Source organism: Lissotriton helveticus, chromosome 8 (assembly GCF_964261635.1).
Source record: "Lissotriton helveticus chromosome 8, aLisHel1.1, whole genome shotgun sequence".
NCBI classification, from domain to species: domain Eukaryota; kingdom Metazoa; phylum Chordata; class Amphibia; order Caudata; family Salamandridae; genus Lissotriton; species Lissotriton helveticus.
This window is the reverse complement of record NC_136069.1, coordinates 10,203,081-10,221,965: the sequence shown is the minus strand read 5'-3', so window position 1 is coordinate 10,221,965 and position 18,885 is coordinate 10,203,081. Positions and strand designations below refer to the sequence as shown.

General features: G+C 47.5%; 1 protein-coding gene across 2 annotated transcripts in view; it reads right to left on the bottom strand.

Annotated features, from left to right (window-relative positions):
• The window catches only part of COX17 (cytochrome c oxidase copper chaperone COX17), a 44,288-nt gene extending 32,387 nt beyond the window's left edge, over window positions 1–11,901 (bottom strand). The window contains exon 1 of one of the 2 annotated variants that reach the window (XM_078655876.1): window positions 11,777–11,901. The gene's annotated coding sequence lies outside the window, so the exon portion shown is untranslated. The remainder of the gene's footprint in view (window positions 1–11,776) is intronic. The other variant, XM_078655877.1, reaches the window with a different exon arrangement.
• Window positions 11,902–18,885: the final 6,984 nt, after the last annotated feature.

Here is an 18,885-nt window from a genome sequence, read left to right as displayed (position 1 = left end):
CAGAGAAGGGTGCAGTTTAGGTGTGGTGAGCGGTTTTTAAGAGGCCGGGACTGATGTTTAGGGGCGAGGAGGGCACAGAGATGGACTATGTTTAGAGGTGCTGAGAAGTCAGCAAAATACAAGCATCCAAAGCAATTGCTTGACAATGTAAAATATATACATTTGATTTATGTGCCCTGAAGTAAAGCATTGAAATAAATACCTCTGACAAACACAGTTTCTCGAAGCAAGAACTGCAAGCATTGTATTAACACCTTAACAAATCAGCATGCAAAAGCAATTTTTACCAAAACAAAATACATTCTAGGAATTGGTTTCTTTGCCAAGTTTATTAATAAAAAAAAAAGGTAAAACAAAGTGCGGTGTCACTGAAGCGGACACAGCATTCTTATTAAAAGTCATTTTTTGTTTAAAGTGCCACCAAATACACAAAAAAGCTCATGAGCACCGAAAAGGTTAAGGGGTTGTGATTGATGGAGTTTAGGCATAAAAAGGAGTGTAGGGTTCAGGAATGGGTGGAGTTTAGGGGTAGAAAGGGCTTTCAAGGCTCAGTGATAGATGTAATTTAGGTGTAGTGAGGTTTCTGGGAAGGGTGGTGTTTGGGGGTGTAAGAGAATTTTAGGGTTCAGAGAAGGGTGCAGTTTAGGTGTGGTGAGAGGTTTTTAAGAGGCTGGGACTGATGTTTAGGGGTGGGGAGGGCACAGAGATGGACTATGTTTAGATGTGCTGAGAAGTCAGCAAAATACAAGCATCCAAAGTAATTGCTTGACAATGTAAAATATATATATTTGATTTATGTCCCTGAAGTAAAGCATTGAAATAAATACCTCTGACAAACACAGTTTCTCGAAGCAAGAACTGCAACCATTGTATTAACACCTTAACAAATCAGCATGTAAAAGCAATTTAGACCAAAAAAAAATACATTCTACAAATTGGTTTCGATGAATTGGTAAATACGATTCTTTTTGAAAACTTCCATTGAACAGTTTAGCTGAAATGGTTTCTCAGCAATGGCATCCATGAAATTGTTTTTATGAATTCACATATAAGGTCTACAAACCTTAATGACGGATGGAACGGGATACGGGACATAGCTTTTAGGCACACTGCGCACTTAGAATCCATCACCACAATACTTGCTGGCCGTGGGCTGTGGCCGTGCCCAACGCCTATGTTCACATTTTTTGGCCACAACCAAGAGAGATTCCCCTATGACCTTATACTTGCATATCCGACATGGTTCAAAATATATTTCACAGTAAGAGAATTATTCTAATCACCACAGAGAACACAAATTTATATCAATTTTGTTATTTTGTTTTATTTTTTTATACAAACAGAATTATTTCTTTTTTCATTTTTTGGCCACAACATGAGGAATATGTGACGTTACAACCCATGCCATTACATCGCATGCCGTTGCAACGCCAAACTTTACCCCGACTTTCTGTCAGGGCAGTGCTGGATGTTGGAATAGTTTAATTTTCTATTCCAACTCCAGTGGGTGCAAATGAGGGAAGGTGTTGGAGTTAAATCCAACACCTTCTACCCACTGCTGCACACCTTTTTCGCTGCAACGGCATGCGATGTAATGGAATGCGTTGTAACGGTTGCGTTGTAAAGGCTGTTTCCCAACCTAAGGCAGTGTAGGGTATGGTATTGAACCACGCTCTTCAACCTGTACCCCTAGTAAACGCAGCGTATTGCTTTCAGAAAGCATCATTTTATGTTTGGTTTTCAATAGTTTCTCCCAGCTTTGTCAAACCGTTCCCAATTGGGGAGCTGGAGGGAGGTGAATGTGTGTTAAGAAAAATAAGTTAAAGGGAAGTTAAATAGGTTTTTCATACTTTCTGTTCTAAACCTATCAAATTCAACAATGTTTAAGACCCTCAAAAGTCTTTAATCAGTTAAGTGATTCTTAAGGTGGAGGAGACAAATGAGTTGTATGGATCACATAGATTTATTTCAATTCCTACAGCTTGTAACAATGTATGGAGCAGCAGCTGCAGGATCCATGCACCCCTTGCGAAGCGTTCGACGCGTGCTTGCGTAACCTTGAGGGCGTTTCCTGCAAGTGTAGAGCGACTCCACCACCTCTAACTGGATCCGGCCGACCACGGCCCGCGTGCCCACCAGGAGTCATGGTAAGGGAGGCCGCGGGGCTATTCATAGCCACGAGAGCCAGTCCTCATTCTCAAGGCCCGTCAGGCCGCCTCGAAGGCTACATTTAGAACTGCACTGATGACACGGAGATACTCCCCAGATTAGAGCAACAGGTTCATATACATGATTACAAACAAGCACTGGCAAAGGCAATAAGCACCAGGCAGAGTAGCGCAACTCTCTCGCCTCGTGCTTCTGGCTGGTGTATCATTCCACCTCCTATGGAGTGCGGCATTGCAAAGCATGAAGGACCATTATAAATGTCATATATACACTCAACCACCACACATTAAAGGTTTATGTCTTACAAGCTTTGTGTACACAGAATTCAATCCTTTTTAGGTCTTGCTTGAGAACGCAGCCCTCTGCAGGAAGTATTATTATAAAGCCGCCCAAATATAAATGGAGTGGGTGCGGCCTCCGCCCAGCAGAGTATTAACAACTCACTCCATGCACATCACTCCGCCCTCCAGTAAGTACTTCCACTGGAAGGCGTGAGGGTGTATCTTAAATTTGGAAAGTATAGACTCAATCATCACTGTGCCACATTCACTTCTTCGGCTCCTATGCACATTTTCTATAGAAAGCAATCATTTTTGCTTCTTTTCTCACCTCGGCACTGGCAAAGAAAAAAGAGTAGGATTTAATGTGATAAACAGCATTTGCGATTGCAACACATGTAAACAGCATTGGTGATGGCTTGTGTTATGAGTGTTGGCACATTACAGCCAGAACTGTTGGGTGTACCAATGCTTGCTTGTTTTTCTTTTCACTGTAGCAGACTTTAATGTTTAAAATCAGTAATCATGTGCGAGCCAAACAGCATGTACACACACGCGTTTACATACACACAAACACACGGGCACAGAATCTAGCTCCTTAAAAAAAAGAAGCATTGGTAAAGACAATATATGTGTCTTGAATGTGACCCCCGTGGAGACACGTGCATGCACACATGCAGTCCGCACGCATTAGCACTTTAGGGCAGACCACTGGCTTTGCAAACTCCTGTTTGCTATTTTTATCTGGGGGGAGAGGAGGGGGCAGCAGCATCACCAGTGGGCTCTGAGGAATCCCATGAGCACAAGCCTGGGCCCCCCCCCCTTATCTCTCACTCCCCCCACACTGGGCAGTCAGTCCCTCGTCACCTCCGGGTGAGGCCGCAGCACGTCAAGGGCCTGAAACCCTCTGCACCCCTAAAAGGGAAGGAGACCTCAGCCCTGCAGCAGCTCACACGTCACAGGCCACTCAAGGCCTGTATTTGGGATTCTGCTGCAGGTTCAAGGGCTGTGACATGTGTCTGCTGATGCCCCAGAGAAGGGGGCGGTCCCAGCAGGCCCGCCTGGCCAGCTTACAGTACTGCTCCATGAAAGGGGGAAATAGTAGGTTTGCACGTCTTGGGGTGCGCAGGAGGATACACACAACATCATATGGTCCACACACAATATCAGACATGTCATGAACCAATGTCATCCAGGGCTGAACTGGTCTCTTGCACCGCCGGAGATTAAAGAAGGTGAAAGCCAGGAGTGACCTCCACCGAGCAGGATGGAAAGTGACCTTGGAAAGTCCTTCATTCCAACTCAAAGACAATTGCATGCTGGGATCTGTAGTTCAAGCATATTATCTAAAATCTGCAAGGATGTTTGATTGAGTTTGCCACGCACGGTGGGAAAACGTTTTATTTCCTTTTGAAAATAAAAAGTTAACAGCCTGCACATTTCTCAACAGTAGAAGGTTCGAATCAAACCTTGTGGTTTCAAATTGTAGCAGCTTATTTTTTTTTTAACCACGGTGGTCAAAGGCAAAAACTTTCACGAGTTTTGCCCTTCGTGAAGTTCTCAGTGTTGCTTTGGACCTTTGCTTATGCACCTTCACTTTTGTGGGATTTTTTTTTTTTTTTTTTTTTTTAATAAGAGCCATGTACACCTACTGTTTTATGAAAAAATGTCTCTTATAATAGGGAATGAGTTGTGCAACTCAAACTGGGGCTGAAGTCACAATGTTCACACAGATGCCCCTGAGCGAAAAACTTTCAAAACTATTCAAAGTTTCCAACATTTGCAAAGTGTGGCAAAAAACATGCAAAGCACAAACCTTGTACAGACGTGACATGGTATAAGCACCATGGTTCAGGGACGATATTTAAAGAAATCGACAGTATGAAATGAAGCCCTGTTTGAAGCCCCCTCCTTGCACTGGCCGTTATGACCTCACCACTTCCGGGTTCCAGTTCTTGCATCATATGGTGTGCCCATACCCTGGAGTCAGGTACGCTGCTGCCTACCTATGGCTAAAAATGTCAAACTCCCCTCCTGCAGGGGTGCCTATCAAGAACCACCTCAAACCGGAATCCCACTGCTCTGTTTGTTTCTTTGGGCAGCTGTCCGCATGTCTTCCTGTTTCTGGATGGCACATCCTGCCTACATTGTGGGTTTTATTTAGGCCTTTTCTACATGCTATTTCCTTCTATTGTAGAATGTTTTCCCAGTTGTCGCTGGCTTCCTGCGCCTCTGCTGGGCTTGTGGCGCAATCTTATTAAAAGTATTTTTTTTTTTAATGTGGCACTAAATACAACAAAAAGCAGCCACCATTGTCATTAGTTAGCAATAAACAAAACAGTGCTCACCTACTTATAATGCACACCGTGTAACCAGCCAAGTAAAAGGGCCAGTCGTCATGGGAGGGTACAAATGAAGACAAGGAGGTTCTAAGAAGGGTGTAACAAGACTATTTTACGGATCAGGGTGGGGTGGCCAGCCATGTTTTGGGAGGTGGGAGCATGGCTGATTTGCTGCGATGCTTTCGATCCACCAAACTTCAAATGATGCCTTCAGTTATTTGCACCAACTCTGGTCTCAACCCAATACCTGACTGCTCAGCGTGAATGTTGTGGCAACACAGCCGGGCCAGACAGGCCTTTTATTCCACCTGGCATTTCACCGGTGGGCTGGAGCTCCTAGAAGCCGGCTTTGAAAGCCCAGGGAGAGAGAGCGAGAGAGAATGGAAGTGGGAGGGGTTGGAGTAGAGAAAGAAATCACAGTGGGAAAAGAGAGAGAGTGAAGAGAAGAAAACAGAAAATGGATGGAAGCAAGTGGAACTATAAACCCAATAGAATAAATGCATTTTTCTTTTCTAAAGGAGGGGTTTCCAGACATCTGAGTCTGGCGGCTGTCCCACTCTTCTGACCGATTGGCCATGGTACTTTCCTACAAGAGTCTCGTCAAGCCTCATCTGGAGCCTCGCTAAATCTGGAGGGTCGTTCGACTTTTGGATAGGGTTAGAATCAGAGATTTGACTGTGTGTAACAGATATTGGAGAAACAAGCACTGGCAAAGCCAGATCTTTTTTCCCTTTTAAAGACGTTCGCTAGCATTTGGGGTTTAAAATGCTTATTGCTGGTGCTAGACAGAATCAACCAAAGAATGGCTGACCCCAGAGTAATGGTGTATTAGTGGCTGACTCAAAATCTTTGTTTGGGGGGTGGGTGTGCGGGGTGAATGCTTGGCACCAAGACCTGCCCCCCACCCCCTCGTAAATGTAATGGACTCAAGGTACCCCCCTTTCCAGACCCGGTCTTTTGTGCCCCAGCTCCTCTTAAACATTGAGATTTATCTCGGAGTTGGCAGGTCGAACGTTTTACTCGGAGAAACTCCAAGTTAACTGTAAGCGCTTTAGAAAGTGCAGTTCCATCCATGCAGGCACACAGCAGTGCCATGCCAGAACACTCAACCCTACATGATATCTAAGTATGGGCGAAATTTGTGAATTCGCGGTCCACGAATTTGTGCGAAATTGCAAAAAAAGTAAGCGAGTTTGCGAATTTTCCCGCGAACTCGCGGATTTTTGTGCCATTTGCACAAATATGTGACCATGTGTGCCTGTAACTTTGCCAGCGCGCCAAAAGGCGCCGAGGACCCATGAGTGAGCTGGCCATTATAGTGGGGACGGGCGGGAAGACGTTTCATACCGCTAGTGTGTCGCGGACGGGGCCAAACGGGCAGGGTTTCTATGCGAGTTTACATGCATCTTGTTTATAAAGGGTCAGAGACCGAGCAGAGCAGCAGATGAGGAGAACGCAGCCTCCTGGTCACAGGAGCTACACGGGGATGGCGCTCGGGAAACTCATGGATGCAAAAATACGTTGGCACAGGACCCCAGAATCCTTCAGATGTCCAAGATAGCTCTGCTGCGCGTGTTGGTACAAAGCCATTCTGATCCTGCTCAGTGTGTTCAGGCGCATGCAGCTGCTGCTGCTGGACAATGTCCCATCTCATACTAAACTGCCCCGTACAGGCATATGCTGGCGCTGGGCAGTAGGGTGCAGTGGCATGCGGGTGCTCCACGCCTGGTACACGCGCATACCGGTGCCAGGGGGGACACGTGTTTATTGGTGCTGTGTAGCAAGTTATGACTTTACATTTTGACTGCACCAGACGGTGGTACCACCTACACGTATCAGGAGCATCCAGGCACCAGACTTCATGGTGCAAGAGCATAATGGTGCTGTGCGGTACGGGTATATATGTACTGGGGGTAGGGGGACACTTAGCACAATGTAAGCTCACAACCAGAGGACTCCCAGGCAATGGAGCACGAATGATTTTCACACTGAGAGGGCTCCGGGGCTGTTCAGCAGCACAGGGGCTCACACCCACTGGGCCCCGGGGCAGTTCAGTAGCGCGTGGGCTCACAACCCCTGGGCAGCTCAGCAGCGCTGGGGCTCACACCCACAGGGCTCCCGGGCAGTTTAGCAGCGCCACCCTCTGGTTCACCACTGACACCCTCTGGTTCACCACTGCCACCCTCTGGTTCACCACTGCCACCCTCTGGTTCACCACAGCAAGTCCGGCACCTGCTTCCTTATCTGTAAGTGCTTCCTGTTGTGATTTAATTTTTGTGACAGGAGCATTGTGCCATACTTGTAACTATTCTCTGACTCTGCTTCGGGGGTCAGAGCAGGGTCAAAGAATAGTTGCAAGTAGGCAACAACTCTAGAGGCGCCGTTCAGGAAGCACTTACAGGGTTACAGCAGGTGGCCAAGTTGAAGTTAATTTCTTTGTAAACATTTTGTAAATGGTTACAAAGAAATTAGCTTCAACTTGGGCACCTGCTGTAACCCTGTAAGTGCTTCATGTTTTTGAAAATCCGTCCCAAATGCGATTTCGCGGATTTTTCTGCAATTTCGCGAGATTCGCGGACCGCGAAATTGCAGAAAATCCACAAATTCTGAGAATGGAACGGATTTTCCGCCCATGCTTAATGATATCACCCCACGGGTAACTTGAGCAAGTGAGCACAGCAACGGTACAACAGGGAATCGAGAGTTTAATTTAAGCGCCTTTCAGCCAAGTTTACTGTTTCACAGACATTCACACACCTTGGACTCCAGCAACAGGCCACTGAACGCCACGCATGCCCAGGCCTTTTCCCCGGCATCTATCATTGCGCTATCATGAAAAGCTGCATCCAACAGAGAATATTCCTGACAATACACCAGCGGGGTTCGCAAAAAATATTTGCAATGCTATAGGTCTCGCATTTAAATGTGAAACCTATAGCATTGCAAACAATTGACCGCCATTGTCCTGGCAGCTTCGAAAGTGAAAGCGCGCATGGCACACTGAATCTAAGCAAAGCATGTCATCGTGGCCAAAGTAGGAGAAACTCAATGAAAATAGTGCTTAGAAGACTAAATTAAACGTACTGTATAACAACTGAAGTAAAGAGGCCAGTCGCCATGGGAGGTTACAAATTAAGACAAGGCGGCACTAAGGTGGAATTAACGAGCCTATTAACCAATCAGAAGACTGCATTTATGAAGGACAATGGCATAAGCCAATGACAAATATGGGCAGGGCTTCTAATCCATACTCCAGTACAGCAAGTCTCGCACAGCAGCACATGCGCGCTGACTCTAGGCACGACCTAAAAAGCCATCTCACCAGCTGAGACGCCATACCTCTCCCGGTCTTTACCAGCTGCGGGCTCTCTGTGGAACAGATGTGCAGGAGTCAATACGCTTTCAGTAGAAGTCACTTGCAGTAAAGAGCTGCACTGCCATCTGGTGGCAGCAGGCACATGCAAACAATGCACAAAAATTGGGCTTCAGGAAAGTACTGGAATATGCCGAGCAAAAAAACAAGCATTGAAAATGCAATAGGTCTCGTCTTTAAGTTAAAGCCATTTGCTTTGAGATGGTATTGTATAGCAAAGCGAATTGCTTTAACTTAATGAAAGGCGAGACCTATTCCATAGACCCGATCTACTTGCTTGGCACATAGATTTTGTTTGGGAAAAAAAGTAGTATATTGGATATACTTCTGTTGTGAAGTAATTTACGCCATGTTTTTCAACCATGATATACCATCAGTTTACACCCAAACGCTAATTGAAGACAGTGCTACCATGAAAAGAGCTGCGTTACTGTTACTTAAATAAACAAGAAAGTAGTCACGTGAACCCTGTATGAGGCCGAGTAGGTTATAGACAAAGCAACATTATAGCCTATTAAATCAAACAATAGTTTTGTACAGTTGGAATTCTGAACTCAAGTGTTCGGAGGGGCTTTCATATGCGATAGTGAAGAAAAAGGAGGATCAGTCAAATATAATATTTGTCTATGATCACACAATTTGGTTAAGGGGGAAGCCGCAAATAATCCATGTTTTCTGGTTTCACTTTGCACAAATCATCCATTAAGCAGGTATCTAGTTCTCTCCTTTTCACCTCAACTGTTGATGCTTTGCTTTTATCTCTTTTGTGCATGAGGGCAGAGGGTGGCACGCAGAAAGCACAAGAAAGCTTGGCTCGTTATGGGCTCAAGGTTCCAACGGGACCTCGAGCTGAGCCAGGATTCAGCCTGGCTCGAGCTTTCAGCGGCTCGACCACCTCTAGCATGACATGAGCGACTGCAATTCCGTATAATGTATATTGGCGATATGGTCTGCTTTACAGGTGTTACTTCTTGAACAAGGGAAATATTATAAGAATAAAAGACAGTCCCCTGAAAGTGGGACTGTCGGGGGCAATCCTGGACGTCTGGTCAGTGGTCACCCTGTGTGCTCTCAGTGGCTCAGTCCCCCAGACCTCCACAAACACCTTCTGGGGCCTCCGCGCGCACACGCTCATGTGCCTTTATTATTTCTGAGGCCGCTGGCAGCACAGCGCCACCCTCCATCCCTTGTGCTGCTGCACTACAGTGCTGGCCTCATGCCTCGCAGCACCTTTGCACCATGGACACTGGTGTACATCCTGACCTGCATAGGATCTATTCTGGAAACATCCCTTAAGTTACAAAACCATTTGTCTAGACCACCCTTGAAAAGTCACATGTATGTGTGCTGTGCAAGTGAGGAAAAGTATTTTTCGATCAACAATCATTCTTACCAGGACTCCATTGGTTTTTAACATTGCTATCTCGTGGCAAACACCTTCACAGGACCCACCTGGTCGTTTTTCTTTTGTACAAGGAAAATTCTATCAGCACGACAAAAATCCATTTTTATAGGCCTGCATTTCTGCCCAGGAACTGTCACCCGCCCAACCCCCTGTTCTCCGCAGTTCATCAGAAAGCCACATGGCCCTCACCCCAAGTTAATGACTCAACTTTCCTCTCCTGCTCCCAGCCTGATAACACATCCTTGACATCCTGATCAGGTTATCTGGACAATGGTCTGACTGCTGGCTCCTAATCAGGGTGGGTAAACAATGACTTGAAAGACCCGGCTTTGAACAGGCAGTTGAACAATCACCTGAAGGAAAGAGCCCTGATCAAAGCAGAGTGGACAATGCTCTGTGTACCAAGCCTTCCAGGTCACCAACTACAAGCATAGAGTGGACAATGCTCTGTGTACCAAGCCTTGACCAGGTCACTAACTACAAACACCACCTGGGTCCAGCTAATCAACAACAAACACTGCCCTGAGTGAATAATGGACTAACAGCCAAATGAATGTACTAAGAAACATATAAAAGGCATGCAAGCTACCGAGTGAAGTAGCAGCCTCCTTTGCACTGTCCTTTGACTCGCTTGGGACTCTGTTCCATAGCCCGGGCTATTGAAATAAATCTGGGTTCCTCCTGCAGACGAAGGCTCCTGTGTCTCCTTTTTATTAAGTATGCAAGGTATGGAAGACTAGGGCGGTACCCCCGTCGCCGAGACCCTGTGAGTGGGTTATCCCGCTTCTTCACAGGGCAGCGTTAGAACGCTCGCACGCTGAGCTAATTCCCCTGCTGTGCGAGCGTTCTAAAGGAACGGGTGTGGTCATGACGAGCTGAGCTCCTCATGAGCACGGGGGCGCGACAGCAGGGGAATTACCCCCGCTGTGAAGGGGTTAAAGGAGGCTTCGAAACGGGTCTCCATTGGGCACGGTTTCGTGCCCTGGCACAGGCGGTCTGTTGTTTTCCAGACTGCAGTGATAGCAGGCACATCGATGTGCGCGTGCACACACTGCTCACTTCTCACTAGTGGAGAAGTTACGGCATGATGTCATGTCAGGTGAGCGTTGTAGGGGAAGGGAAATCTTTTAGAGTCATTTTCTCTCTCGATTTCCCTTCTCTTTTTGAAACTCAGGAGCAGCAACATTGTTGTGGTGTCACCATCAGGGCTTTAAGTGGAAGCTTTTTCAATAATATATAATATACAAGCCACAATTATGACAGAAACAGCCAAATACAAGTCGAGCGGCACACTATGCTATGCACAGATTTTTGTTTTATATGTATTTAAGCCACGCCCTTAATTACATTGGCAACACCGCTTTGAGAGACCCCCCTCAGCTTTTTTCATCCCACTGAAAGCCCTGGCTGGTTCTATTATTACCAGGCATTCCTTCGGGTCATTTGACAGAGTTGGACCGTGCAGTCTATTGCCCTGGGGTCCTGCCATTAAATACCCCACACTGTCTATCAAACACAGTCTAAGGTAAAACATACTTTTTCTATCAGTCATGAATGCCCTTTTCAATGTTGGTATTTACAAAGAATGGCATGGGTGACTTTCGGTGTGGCCATGCCCCTTACAATGCCAGCTGCAGAGACTCGATAGCACAGATGTGCCAATGCCACCAGCCATGTGATGCCCTCACTCTGCCCTGCACATACAATCTAAGATACAGGGTGCCCATTAATGACCAGGCAGTGACGCGCGTACACCCCCGGACGGCTCTGGGGGCCCGTTACCTGTCACAAGCTGCCCGGGCCACTATCGGTCATTAATGCCCCCACACTGCCCTGCACGTGCAATCTAAGATACAGGGTGCCCATTAATGACCAGGCACTGACGCGCTTACACCCTGGACGGGCAGTTCACGGCTCTGGGGCCCCGTTACCTGTCACAAGCTGCCCGGGCCACTATCGGCCATTAATGCCCCGGGCTGCCAGGCACTGGGACTGCCCTGCGCCGGAGATAATCCCCCCACAGCATCGCGCACCGGTCATCTGAGGAGCAGGGGGGGGGGGTGGCCTCTCCCGAGTATTTAAAGCCCTCGGTCCCTCTTAACCGCTCTTATCGGCCCCTGGATGATGACAGACTCTGTCCCGCGCCCGGCGCCCCCACCGCACGCCCAGCCCCACTCTCTGCCGCCAGGCCCGCCCTCTCCACCCCTACCTGTCACAGACCCCAGCTCCGATCCCGGCTCCTCTTCCGCTGACCTCTCACGTGTGCCCTTGTGCAACTCCTGGCTTGTAAACACAGCGCGCATGCGCACTGCAGCCTGGAGGCGGCAGAGCATGTAGACAACAGTTCTGCACGATCTAACGTCAGAAAGAGAGAACGGACAATAAGAGGCGTCCCAGGAGAGCCTGGGAGAGGCGGCGGCCATCTTGGAGCGGGGCGATCCCGTCCTCGAGGGAAGGGGAGCACGGATGTATACACAAGGAGATATATGTTTGAGCCCAAAAAATATATACTCCTTTCCCATCATCTGAAATCTAGAGCTAGAAACCACCGAGGGCGTGTTCTCTGGGAAAAGACAACGTTGTTGAGGGGGGGGGGAGCTGTCATGGCGGCCAGAATTGTCCATCTTGGCTACTGGGGATCCAGGTTCGAGCCCCGGCGTTGGCTCAAGCGTCCTGTGATTCTGGGCAAATCACTTCATCTCCCCGTCCCTACAATATTGAATACAGCCATAGTTGCCCATATAAAGCGTTCCACGCCCTTTGGGCTGAGTTCACACCTATAAAACGGGAACAAATAAATTAAGCACCAACAGGAGGCACTAACCAGTCCATTCCAACAATTCTTAACTGAAAAGGCTCAGGGTTTGATCAATAAAATAGGAGGATAGTATTTTCCCCATTGACTAACACTGAAGAGGAGGGTATTGCAGGCCTGAAGCAATTCTGATTCCCTATGTGCGAAACTTCCAAGAATTCAGTGTCAAATATGTGACATCTTCCTCTGACACTTCCTCACAAGTAAAACCAAGCAATGGGTTTGTAACAGAAATCCACATCACCCAAGACCACCCACACTATTGACTAACCACCCCAGCAATGCCTCTGAGATGATCATGACCCTTGAATCAAATGATATCCAGGGATTACTACTTAAGATATCCTAGTGTTCCTGATGTTGATCTTAATTAGGGTTCCCGTTTTATGGTAATTTATCTTTTTAACATTTCAGTCTGTATCCATATTTATTTTTGGGACATTTTATCTGTATCTACATTTATTCTGTGTTTTGTGTATAAATGAAGTTGTATAACTGTACATTTCAATATTTATTTAACTGATAGACACACACTCATACTTTGATGACTATTTTGATTTAGCTATTTAAGTTGCCAAATATTACAGAACAATACAGCCACTAAATATTAGCATTACACCACAAAATTAAAAGACATTTCATCCTGTTTTTTAATTTCCCATGCCGCCCATCCGCTCAGCTGTTGGGCTACAATTCATGATAGAAATCACTGAGAGTCCCTTAAAATAAGCACAATTATCTATAGTTATCCACTTTTAAAAATAAATGCAGACAGAAAACACATTGGGGCAGATTTACAAGCCCCAAGCGCCTCATTTACGCCCCCGTTGCGTCACTTTTATGACGCAGCTGCGGCGCAAATCTTACACCATGGTGGGGGGTACTTACAACGTGACACATCTGGGAGATGCGTCACGTTGTAAAGCCCTGCGCCACATGTAGGCGTTCCTGCGCTGGCTGGGGCATTCCGGCGCAGGAACGCCTCCTAAAAGTGGCTGAGTGAAATCTGCAAGATTCCACTCAGTCCCTTTTGGGCCAATGCTGCGTCAAAATCCTGCGCCTGCTTGAAGCAGGCGTAAGGATTGAGGCAGCATTAACTAGATAGGGACCCCAGAGCATTGCTGGAGCTGCGTCACACTTGCGACGCAACTCCAACAATGTGCCACTTTTACCGCATGGTGTGCCGCATTGTAAATGCGGCGCATCAATGGTGGCGGAGGCATGGCGCACAATAACTGGCGCATCTCTGCTGATATGCAGGGATGCGCCAGTTATTGTAAATATGCCTCATTGTATTCTGTCTGCATTTATCTGTAAAAATCGGAAAAAACTGAAAACAGGGAGCCTTAAGCTTAATTAGGGCTCCCGGTTTTATGGTATTTTTTTTTGCCATTTCCATCTCTATTTATTCATATTTATTTTTTGATAATTTAATCTGTATTTATCCATATTTATTGGGCGCCAATTGTGAAAAGCAGCAACTCTCCTAAGACCACCAATGCTGCTCAGCGCAAAACAGCTTTGATTCGCTGGGAACTGGAAGGCAAGAAACAGGTTTATTACTCCAGAGGAGAACACATCAACTCAGACACCGGGATGTCTTCGGGAGTTTCTCTAACTGCATCTCCGTGGCTCGTTCTTTTATACACATTGCATCAGTTTATTAGCATGGTTAAACATCCTTGGAATCCCTGCCCCAGGCAGGTTCCCACACAAACCCAGCAGCAATCGTCCCCCGCCCATATCTAACAGATGACCGTTATCTTGCAGCTGGACATTCCAACAGGATCTAAAAACACGTGGGATCGGTCAGATCTAAGGGTTTGTGTCGTTGATTAAATCAGGCCCCTTTGTCAGCGAAACAAGTCCTGCCGTGTGTGGGTAATAAACCATGTCCGCAAGGGTCAGTTAGTGCCTGGGACCGGACTGAGTAGCCAGGTGCGGTGAGGGAGTTTATCAAAAGGGCTTGCCCGCGCATGGAGGATGAAAGGAGGAACGAGTTTGGGGCGAGAAGTGACTCCAGGGCTTTGTCATGATGACAAGGTTTTACAGCCCCAGTACATTTGTTCAGGCTTAGTCAGAGCGCTGGGGGATGATAGCGAGGTCAGGGTGACACATGGGTGACCAGCAGAGTACGAAATGGCCGCGATGTCTAAAATGGCTGCAGCTTACGTGCACGCAGAGGTACTCGCTAAGCAAGATGGCGCAGGCAATGTTCATGTTTGTTGTTTTAGTTTTCCACAAATATATGCCTGACTTTTCTGTTTTAATAATAATAGTACAGCGCTCTGAAACCTTGGTCATGTGGAGTTGTAATCCCTAAAATAATAAATAAATAGTTTGACGTTTAGTGCTGTGATTTTAAGTTCAGTCTCTAGATCAGTGTTAGGCCTGGCTCCTTTTGATGTGTTTCCCGTCTTTTTGTTTTCTGGCCTCCTGTTTGTAATGGTACATTGGACTTCGTTTTGCTGGTTTTGAGCCTCTGCGCACTTTTTCACTGCTGTTCAGTGCTAAAGTGCAAATGGTCCTACTGTAAATTGTGTTTATGGATTGGTGTTTCCATGTTTGGCTTATTCAATCTACTACTAAGTCCCTAGTACAGTGCACGGTGTGTGCCAAGGGTCTAGAAATGAAATGCTGCTAGAGGGCCTGCAGCACTAATTGCGCCACCTACACAAGCAGCCTTTCAAATGTGTCTCGGACCTGCCACTAAAATGTCTGCACACAGTGTTTACTGCCATGTTGACCTGGCAAGTGCCCCCACTTGCTAGGCTCTAACTTTCCCTTTTCTTACATGTAAGGCGCCCCTCAGGCAGTGGTGGCTGGTGACATTTGAAAGTGGTGGGCATAAAACAATTGTCATACTTCACTACGGCACCCACCCCCTTCAGTCTCGCGGTCCGACGTCATGCTAACTGACATGATTGTCAGTTTTCCCTCGGCGTCTGTGAACTTAAGTAAACTGAGTCAGTTTACTTAAGTTCAGAAATGCTGAGGGAGCTGCGGGCAGTTGCGGGTGGGGGGGCTATACCCCCACGCCCCAATGGATGCACCACGCCTGCCCTCAGGTAGGCCCAAGGTACCCCCTGGGCAGGGTGCAGTGTATGTGAATGGTAGGACATGTGCATGGGTGCCTGCGTTTCAGGGGAGATTTTTTTTGTGCAGGAAGGGAGTTCCTGCACAAAAACAATCACAAGGTGATTTCCTCTTTCTATGTGAGCTGCAGAATGCAACACGTTTAGAATGAGGAAAGAACAAGGAGAAATTAAAACATTTCTCCTGGTTGCACCTCCCTACGCCTCCCCTGGGGAGTAGTAGCATTCTGAGGCATTTCAAGGTGTATGAAGTGTTGTAAATCTGGTAATGCGGCAGATGCCATGGGTGTTTTGTGGGAACACCCACAGCAACACCCCTGGCACGCCCCTTTCACATAAAGTGCAGCGTGAAAAGGGGCCGTATTTACAAGTACAGAAAAAGAAAAGTCTTGCAGGGTGGCTTTATGTGTCCTTGTAAATATGGGGAAGCAAAATGCGCTGCCAGTGCGTCACAAAAAGTGATGTACCAGCGGTGCAAGGGTCTTGTACATAAGCCTTTCTAGGTCTCTGTATCCACATGTTTTTTTAAAGGAACATCGGGGCTGACGCATAGCTGCACCAGGAAAACTGTACTAAAGTATCAACTAGTGGAAAGTGTTGTGACCAAGTCAACAATTGACTCCTAGGCCCATCTCCCTTGGTACAATTCCATGACAGCATCAGTAGCAGTCGAGCATGCTCGGTGCTGCTTTCATTATTGTTCAATTATGCAGCACCTCGTGATTGTGCAACACTTCAGGGAGCTTTAATTATGTGTGACTAAGCATTTTAGTGTGGCGATGCGGATATCAGTTCAAAATGCATTAGTCTAAACCCTGATGCGTGGTACTTGGCAAAGCTGTACATGTCTTAGACGGAACCCGGAGTTACTCAGAGGTGTTCATCTGATCAAAATGAATTACAAAGAAGACAAAGCATAGGACTGATATAGTTTGCATCTTGTAATGTTTTAACTCCAATCATGTGTCGCGATCAACAAAATAAATGCTCATCAAATAAGTCACATCTTGGGCAAAACAAGGCCCATGGCTACACCTTTGACTTAGGATTCCTTTTTAAACATAAAGTGATTCCTTCTAAAGGCCACTCCAGCTAGATCAGCAATTACGTCACATAATGCGTGTGAGAAGTTGGCCTGATAGGTGATGTTTCCAATTCTGGAACCACCTACTACCTGACCAAACAATCCCTTATGGTGTCTGGTTGTAAGTCAACCTTATTAGACAAGCTATCCTAGGGGTAGCATGGACTAAGCAGCCTAAAGGCTTAACTTAAGAGGTCGTGTTAAGCGAGCTGTTTTACCACATACAATCCTGTAATATCAAATGAAAGGACACCACACAAGTATGTATTATAAAAATATATGTATTTATTACTAAAAACAATCCCCAGTATTCTTTATGAATAAAGGGGCACAAGCGTTAAATCAAAAGCACAGTATAACATACAAAAGTTGCACAAATATGGATTGGGCGAGGGGCCACTCAGACCATATACTAAACAAGTGGTATAAGAGATACCAATCGAACAGTGGTTAGGCCTAGGGCCTAGGGAATCGCTGGGAGCAGTCAGGACAAGCAGTGCTGAAGTCGGGAGAGGCCCACGGGATTCGGGAGCAGTGCGGAAAGCGCACGCATGCACCAATGTTAACCAATGGTGCGTAAAAATGACAAAGTTAGAGTTTAAGGACAATTCCGCTGAACCTAGAGGAACAAAACTTAAGACACAGACCCTAGAGGTGTGCACCAGTGTGGGAACACCGGCGGAGCAAAGTTACCTCACCCACAGGAAGCGGGTGCACAGGGTCGAAGTTGAGTCGGGTTTCGTCACGCAGGCTCTTGGTGCTTGAAGATGAAAGGGCTGCAGGCGGGGTGAAAGAGAAGTGTCCGGTGGAGTCCAAGGGTGGACTCGAGTCGAAAAGTACCTGAAAGCAGAGGGGACAGAGTCTGGGTCACTCAGCAGTGACCAGGGTGGAACCAGGACGGAACCAGGCAATGTCGGGCGCAATCAGGTCGCTGTCAAGGTGCTTCTCTCCGCTGTCACGTGGGCTCTGGGGCATCTACGACATCCAGGAGCAGGTCACGATCTGTCCCACGCAGGCTCTCGCCGTCGGCGCTGTCGGCTTCAAGATTGGAGCAAACAACACTTGGCAAAAGCAATCCACGCGGAACCGGGAGATTGCTCTTCACTCGAACCCGGAAGGTCAGAGTGGGGGCTCCTTTTCAGGGGAGCTGGTGCAGATCTGGAGCAACCAGATTCACAAGTCGGTTTCAAGTTTTCGTCGGCACAGGGGCCACTAGCCGGCTGGCAAGTGACCGGGCCAACGCGTTGAGCCAAATGGAGCAGAAGGGCCCCACGCAGCACTCGTCGAGTGTGGAGGGCTGAACTTCGGCTCAGGAGTAGCTCAGGGTGGGGGCTTCTCAAACCCCGGTGCACAGCTTCGAGGGTCACTCGTGGGCTGCACGGTCAGCGTCTCGTGGTCAATTCAAGATGGCGTGCCCCACGCTTCCGGTCGCCTCCACGGGTCTCAGCTCTGCAGGGACTGTGGATCGGGCTGTTGAAAGGCAGGCAAGCTTGATCTCGTCGATCTCTGTCGCTCGAGTTCCGGCGGGAACTGCAACAAAATAGACGTCGAGGGCTGGATGGTGCCTGCTGGTGCAGGGTGGTCACTCCTTGACCACAAGGGAGATTCTTCGGGCTTCCACGTTGAGTAGGAGGTCGAAGGGTCCAGAATTTTGTTTCTTATGTTTCTTCCAGGAAATCTGATGTGCATTGGCACTGCTCCCACTCTTATTCGAATCTGGGGGGCGTGATTACCTGCTAGGTCCCCCCCTATGGGTGGGACCCAGGAAGGGGGTGGATACACCCCTTTCCTTTGATCCAGGCCGCCCTGGCACGAGGGCTGGAGTGCCCCAGAACCGGTTTGGCCGGATTATGCAAGGGGCAGCCTTGTGCGCCCCAGGCAGTGTCTGGTTTCTTTCAGACCTCCCTGCTACAATCCACTATCTCCTGTCTGGAGGGCGGTGACACCCTCCTGTGACAGGAAACCCTTTGTCCAGGCCCCATTTGGCTGAGTTTCGGTCAGCTGCAGGGGGTCAGACTCTTGTCTGTGGCAGAGGCATCCATTTTGTGGATCTAAGGTCCTTTTAGAAATTAACCGCATTTAAGTAAAGTAACATGTCTTACCCCTCTAGAGGGGTGGAATGCTATCCCCGTCGCCAGAACTGGCGAGGGGATAGTATTCCAAATCGTATGACACCTTACACGACATGTTTTGATAAAGCCAAACCAAAGTTGCTATATAACCGCGAGGATTATAAGGCACTTAAGAGTATATGGTATGGCCTTATCCTGAAACAGCTTAGGGAGTTGTTCCCGACAGCTGCAGACAGGCTCAGCTCATGCTAG